The sequence below is a fragment of the Lycium barbarum genome, chromosome 10, assembly GCF_019175385.1.
Source record: "Lycium barbarum isolate Lr01 chromosome 10, ASM1917538v2, whole genome shotgun sequence".
Classification (NCBI taxonomy): Eukaryota; Viridiplantae; Streptophyta; class Magnoliopsida; order Solanales; family Solanaceae; genus Lycium; species Lycium barbarum.
This window is the reverse complement of record NC_083346.1, coordinates 57,989,484-57,997,326: the sequence shown is the minus strand read 5'-3', so window position 1 is coordinate 57,997,326 and position 7,843 is coordinate 57,989,484. Positions and strand designations below refer to the sequence as shown.

The 7,843-nt window shown below is 36.7% G+C and overlaps 1 long non-coding RNA gene across 1 annotated transcript; it reads left to right on the top strand.

Moving 5' to 3' along the window:
* Positions 1–747: 747 nt before the first annotated feature.
* On the top strand, positions 748–7,642 carry LOC132615352 (uncharacterized). Its single transcript, XR_009572661.1, has 3 exons — positions 748–1,357; positions 6,911–7,177; positions 7,308–7,642. It is a non-coding gene; the product is annotated as an uncharacterized LOC132615352 (long non-coding RNA).
* The last annotated feature ends 201 nt before the right edge of the window (positions 7,643–7,843 follow it).

The following is a 7,843-nucleotide window of genomic DNA, read 5'->3' as shown; positions in this document are numbered from 1 at the left end:
TATCGAAATCGGATGAAAAATCTGACCTTTTTTTTCGATTTCATTCGGTGATGAAGGAGAGTGTTGTAGATGAATTTTTGAGGACTTGATAGTGGGTATAAGTAGCCGGAGATGAAGACTCAAGTATGTGAATAGGGAAGTTCAAGAGTCTTTTTCGGAAGAGGGTAACTTGATTTTGGAAGCTTTTTCAAGATAGTCATCATGACTTTACTTTTTCTCTTCTCAATACACTTAATGACGGCTAGGATTTGACTAGGATAGTATAAACAGGTTGTTCTGTTTGTTTTATGATATGTATGTATAATTGATTTCCAATGAAAGAATACATACCTGAAATGTCAATGGCTAACCCTGTGCAAATATTGATTTTGGTCCAGTTTATGTGAGTGATAGTCATAATGTTTATACCTTTAAGAGATCATGAAACTGTAATTGCATAGGACACACAATTAAATGTCCCTGACTGAGTAGAATATTTCTATTTACTTGTAGACTCATTTTTTGAGACAACATTCCTAGCCAAATTTTAAGGAATTATATGTGCAACTTTAATCATCCTCAATACTAACACAATTCTTTCGCTTTCGGCTTTTATATCTTTGCCGCAACATCTAACCACTTGTGTTTTCTATTTCAAGAGACATATCTATCGCAATCCACTGATCTTCTTCTTTATTGGACGATTCAGCTATGATCAAATAATTTTTGCACTCTGCTGGATCAAGTTGAACCACTTGTTCCTGTTTCATAGGTGTATCAGTAACCACAATTTTGACGATTCTTTATCTTCCAGTAGTCTCTTGTGAATAAACTCTCTTCCTGTTCTCTTCCCATTTTTGTCTCTCTCATGACCTGTTTATTTTTCCCTTTTTTTTTCGTGCTGTAACCTTTCTTCATAGAAGGCTCTTTCTTGATTTACATATATCTCTTGAAGTCCGTCTTGAATGTATTGTTGATATTTCAGTGGTGAACAAGTTTTATCTACATGTTTCATCCAAGGTTTCCCCTGTCTGATTGCCTTTTTGTTTTAGGCAGACAAAGAAGACTCTTTTTGTAGCGATTTTATTTTTCCTCTAAACTGAGAATGAGAAGAATTAACATTCTAAATTCTTTTTTTTTTTAAATAAGGCCACTAGTCTTTTCACCCCCTAGTGGCTATTTTATTAATAACAAATAAACAAAACAATGTCTAAAGCAAAGTAAAGTACATTGTTGAGCTAAGAAACGAAAACTTAGAAATGAGAGGCCCAGATGAAATCGTTAGTTCGGCCCTTTGTCTTCCTTGCCGATGCCATCGCCAGAGCTACTGCATCTACTCCATCGATCTATGGCTTCTGTGCTTGCTTTAGTATCTGAGGTATGTTGCCTGAATTTCCTTTGTGAAGTCTAATTTCCTTCCATCTTCCATGTCAGAGATCTAGCACTTGTTGATATGTATTTTGGTGCCGTTGTGGTAGTATCTACCTGTGTAGTCCTATTTGTGTTCAACAATATGTTCTTGGTGTAGTTGATACCCTCTTTGTGTTTATTCCCATTTTGCCCTTTTTGTCCTTGGATGAATTTGTATGTTCTGCTTTTCCAGCTGTATAGATCAAAGTTTTCCTTTGTGATGTTTGCTCTGGTTGTTTTGTTTGATTTGTTATTATGCTCGTGATGTTGCCCTCCATTGTTGTATGCTTATTTTCGACTCTCGTGGGCTTTTTATCACGAATTTCATGTTCAATGGAATGAGCATCCAAGGATGCTAATACCTCACATTGAATAATCCATAGCGACAACACCATGAGAACAGTACCTGCAAAACAATTAAAATAGTTAGTGTAAAAATTGTTCCTCATTCTGTCCTTCTGGCGAATTTGAGAATTCAGAACCCAACTACAAGTCATACTCCTCATTGTGCCTATCCCCTGGATCCTTTCCTTCTCCACTCTTACTGCCATCTTTTAGCAATTCTAATTATCAGATATGGAATTCTACTTTTATCACCGTTGAGCTCCTTCCTCCCCATGAATCCATCTCTAAGAAATTCTTAGCAATGATATCACCTTTTTCAAGAGCTATATTAGTAAGAAAATCAGCAAGTTTTTTTCTTTCCCTGAAAATATGTGTAAACAGCACTGTTCTTTCCTCCAATATCCTCCAGATTTCCTCCATTTTGTTAATGACATGCCAAGGGAAAATCCACTTCCTCTCAATTACATTTTTCACTAACATGGAATATGTTTCAACCACCATCTGTGGAATATTCATTCTATTCATGCACCTTAGAGCTTGCAAAATTTCTTCAACTTCTGGTTGAGTATTTGAAAAATTCTTTTCCTTCATTTCTTGGGCTTGTGCTTATATTAAATTACCTTCAGAGTTTCTAATACAAAAATCCCAAGAACTTCTTTCAGGATTTCCCCTAGATGCCCCATCTGTATTACATCTTATCCAGCCAGTATCAGGGGGTCTCCATTCAACTTAGATCACCTTCAGATTATGTCAATACTCATTCAAAGCCTTCACTAGATCCATCCAATTGTATGGTGCATATCTGAAGTTCCTCCTACTTTTCCTCATGAACAAATTTAAAGTATGCATTATCTGATACTTTAATTTATTAAAAGATACCTTATCCCCATGTCGAATAGTATTTCTCCTTTTCTATAACTCCCAAACTATGATTGAAGGCACCACTTGATATAGTTTTCTACTATGTTGATTAGCCGTTGCATTCCACCAAAGAGCAATCACCTGGGATAACTGCTTTCCTGAATTATAAAAACCAGCAGGACCACAAAAGTATTTCCACACATTTTGAGCCACAATAGAATATAAGAAAACACGAGCAACAGCTTCTTCCTTAGGATTTTCACAACAATTACACATGGATGCTAATTGGAAACCCCATTTCTTCAAAGTATCATCCAATGGCAATTTGGATTTCCACAATCTCCACATGAATAAACTAATTTTGGTAGGTAGACCTTTAAACCACATGTGCTCAAAATTTTTGTTCTGCTCCCTTGTTTGTCTCAAAACCTGAAAAGTTGAACTCACTGAGAAGGCACCATTAGTATTCAGTCTCCAAAAAGCTTTGTCTAATGTACTCCCTCCATAGGTGGCTGCACATGGTTAAGAATATGGTTAGCCATCTCTTCAGGTACCCGTGCTCTTATTTTCCCCTCCTTCCATCTGCCAGCCTCTTGAACTTCTTCTTTTACCAGTACCACTGTGAAATCACAAGGATAATTAGGTAGTAAATTATGACAAATAACTCTCTTTCCAGTCCAATTGTCTAACAAGAAATATGAGCTTCCTTGTTTTAATTGCCACCAAATTTCTTTCTCTATACTGTCTCTGCATTACAACATCTTTTTCCATACATAAGTGCCCCCTTTCCACTGTGCTGAAACAACATGGTACTTCTTCAAATATTTATTACTCATATAATCCCTCCACAATGATTGTTTTGTTGTAAAATTCCACCACAACTTGGAAAACAAAGCCTTGGACATATCCTGTAAGCATCTGAAACCCATTCCCCCTTCCTCCTTAGGATGACATAAAGCTGTCCAAGATACCCAATGTTTACTATAATTTCCAACTGAATTACACCAGAAAACTTAGCAAACATTCTATGAATTTGTGCAAACACTCCAGAAGGTGATCACGGGCTGACAATAAATGTATAGGCATACTCTGTAGCACACGATTGATAAGAGTTGTTCTTCCTCCAATTGATAAAAATTTTCCTGTCCCCAAATTGAGTCTATTCTGAATCTTCTCAGTGATCTCCTTGAAATGAGCAATCCTTCTCCTCCCATGATAAATTGGTACCCCTAAATATGTGAAGGGGAATTCCTTTCTAGGAATATTTGTACAACTTACAACACTATTTGCCACAATCTGAGAGACAGATTGGTGCAAATAAACTGCACTTTTCTCTTTATTGATCTTCTGGCCACTGATTTTCTTATATTCTGCTAAAGTTTTCATCACTAGCTCCAAAGAATGGGGTTGTGCATATGTGAAAATAATAGTATCATCTGCATAAGCCAAATGATTGATATATGGACTCCACTTTGGCATTCCATATCCTACATATCCTTCTCTGTTATGTAGTTCATTTAAAGCCCTAGTCATGCACTCAACTGCTATAATAAACAGAGTAGGAGATAGTGGATCCCCTTGTTTCACCCCCTTTGAGGATTTAAAGAAACCCTGAGCTTGCCCATTAATTAAAATAGAGTACCAATTGTTAGAAATTAGCGTATACACTATGTCAATTAGGAACTCTCCAAACCCTATCTTCCTTAAAACTTTTGTCAAAAATAGCCACGAAACTCTATCATAAGCCTTTTCCATGTCCAGGTTGATAACTGTGTTGGCTAGCTTGCCCCTTATTCTAATCTCATCGACTATCTCTTGTACATGAAGAATATTTTTCACAATGCTTCTACCTTTTACAAAACTAGTCTGCTGAGGAGATATGATATGTGGAAGCAATTTCACTAATCTTTCATGTATGATCCTGGAGAAAAATTTGCTAATGAAATTTCTCAGACTTATTGGTCTAAGATTTGAACAAGTAACCACCTCCTTCTTCTTAGGAAACAACATTAAATTAGTGCAATTTATATACCTGGGAAGCTCATGACCACAAAAAAAAAAAAAAACGAAATGTACCATACTGACAACATCCTTTGCAATAATATCCCATGAAGCTTGAAAAAACTTCCTAGTGTAACCATATGGACCCTCTGCACTGTTAGCATTCAATCCAAAAATAGCACTCTTTATTTTATCCTCCTCAGGGAACTCATTAATATCCTTATTATGTTCCTCTGTAATCAATTTTGGAATATGCTTTAGCAAATCAAAATATGTGGCTTCAGCACTAGCAGTGAACTGATTCTGAAAGAAAGTAACTGCTTTCTCAACAATATCCCCCTCTTTATCAAGCCATACTCCACTCTGATTTTGAATTCTTGTAATCTGCAGTTTCTTCCTTTTACCTTGAACATGAGCATGAAATTTTTTTGTGTTTCTGTCTCCATCCACAAACTATTGCATTCCTGATTTCTGTTTCCAAATTTGTTCCTCCACTGCATAAAAGTTAATAAGCTCTGCCTGTACCTTTTGAAGTCTCTCTCTATTAGCACCAGTAGGATGTTCTTCAAATTCTAGTTCATGAATCTTCACCACTTCCTCCAAAGTAGCTATATGTTTAAAGATGTATCCATATGTATATCTACTCCACTTGGATAGTACCTTGCTAAGCTTTTTAATTTGCAATAAAAACTGTAAAATGGATCAAATCCATGATTTCCAGTCCAGTTATTTCTCACAACATCCAGGAAACTGGGATGATCAATCCAGAAATTTAGGAATCTAAAGGACTTCCTGATTGCCCTGCTATCAATTTTACAAGTGATTAACAAAGGTGAATGATCAGACCCTTGCTTGATAAGATGCTCCACTTCAAAATTTTGATATAATCTCTGCAATCCCTGATTAGTAAGCACCTATCTAGTCTTTTAAAAATACATTGCCCATCTGATCTACCATTCCACCAAGTGTATATGCTGCCCTTGAACCCCATATCTGTAAGCTGACAAATATTAATACATTGATTGAAATCTTCTACTTCCACAAATGACACATCTAATCCTCCAAATTTCTCAGTTTCATCAACAATCACATTAAGTATCCCCCCATAAGCCAAGGTAGGTTACTGTTACAAGAAATATGGTACAAATCATTCCACAATGCCACTCTGGTTGATCTATCTGTGCTGGCATACACCATAGTGATAATGAACTCCTGACCTCCATCAAGATTCACAAGCTTAATAGAAAGTAATTGATCAGTATCTAGCTAAGTCTCTGCCTGATAATCCTCCTGAATAAATAACCAAAATTTTCCATTAATATTATGCCAAGCACTAGCCATGCCTAGCCATAATTTGTACATCTCAATGTGTCTTTGATGCTGAAAAGGTTCCATTAATGCTGTAAAATTGAATTTTTTTTGTCTGTTTAACATCACAACTCTTTCAAAGGCTTGTTGAGTGTTAAAATATGTAATATACCATATTAAAGCACTATTCATTGGGACCCTTTTGATTTAGAGGCAATTTTCCTTGTTTGTACACCTCCCACCATTGTTGGAGGTACACTTTTCTCCCTGATTTTCTTTTTGTGACCTACTTTGTTGTTCCTTGCATAATGTCTTGGTGAAATATCCCTTTTTTTCATTTCTTGTTTCTTATTCAGAGTTACATCTTGATCATCAACTTCACCATCCTCCCCTATATCAAGTTCTACCTGATCTCCTATCTCAATTTGTTGTTGTTTTCCTGCTCCGCCATTTTTATCATTTACATTGCAGGTTGTTTTTTGTGTCTCACTATCATTTTCTAGGCTATTCTTCAAATGTGTGTCCCCATCAAAATTTAGATTATCAACCCCCAAAATAGGACTTGATTTTTGACCCTCCAATTTTGGTGATAGCCGAACATCTCCATCAGAAACAGTGTCCCCTGTTCCTCCAGTTGTCATTGCATTACTTTCATCAGAAGGTTTGTCTGGTTCTTTATTGAGGTCCATACTATGCATTCTGGTATGTACATTATCACCATCCCCTTCATTATTTTTGCTCAACATCCCTTTATCATTTTCCTAATTATTTGCCTTCTCATCAAAGTGCTCTGCCTGTATGCTTTCATTGTTGTTATCCTTTTCTTTGTCTATTAATTGTACCTCCTTATCACTATCCTGCTGGTGCATGTCTTTACTGTCAGTGTGTTCTTCTTTACTATCAACAGTATCATTATTGCTACTTCATTCTCCTTTGTTATTTTTGCTTTGACAAGTATCACTTACATTGTACTCCACCTGTGTTTGACTGTCACCTTCCATTGCAGGCTTTTGTGGCTTTTCACTTGCTGTTTCAACCCTAATCTTGGCAGATTCAACATGCTCATGTTTGCTTTCATTGACTTGATCATCCTTCACATTTGCAAGTGCTTCAAAATGGTTTTTATGCTGCACCTCTTTTCCCTTGTCCACCCCTCTATCACTATCAGTGTTATGCCTTTGCTCAGCAACGTTGTTCTTCTTTTTCTTATTGGTCACGACATTCCATTCCTTGTTAACATTGTTCCCATTTGCCTCTCATGCGATAAGCCTTGGTATTGTTCTGTTTCTTCCCCTCATCCTTCTCCTGCATAGTATCATGTTTATTCTGCATTTTATCATGTTTAGTATGCACTTTATCCTGCTTGATTTTCTCCTTATCCTGCTTGTTTGTGTGATTTTCAGGTGCAACAACTTCCTCTTGCTTTGGTTCCTCTTTTTTAGGTCTAAATTCAGCATGCACCACCCAATATCCTTGCAGATCATGCCCTTGTAATTTACAATTAGTGCAATACTTAGGGATATAGTCATATTGTATTCTCTGACATATGGACTGTATCTCCCCATTCTCCTCATCCACGCAACTAATATGTATTCTTTTTGGTAGTTCTTTGAGTAGATCAACTTACACTTTCACACGAGCACAACTTGGTCTTGTCCGATTGATTGTAGCTTTGTCGATGAACAAAGGGATGCTTACTGCTTGTGCCATTGAAAACATTGATTCCTTGTCAAAAAGGTTTGTGGGTAAACCCGAAAATGATATCCATGCCACCGAAATCGTAGTTTCCTCCTCAGGATTAAACCACGGATCCCACACTAAAAACCTCCGACGATATATTCTACCCCGGGATTGTATCTCCCATGCACTTGAGGTAAGAGGCGCATAGTCTTCAAGGAAAGATAGTCTAATTAGTATGTGTCTCTCTTCTAAGAATCCA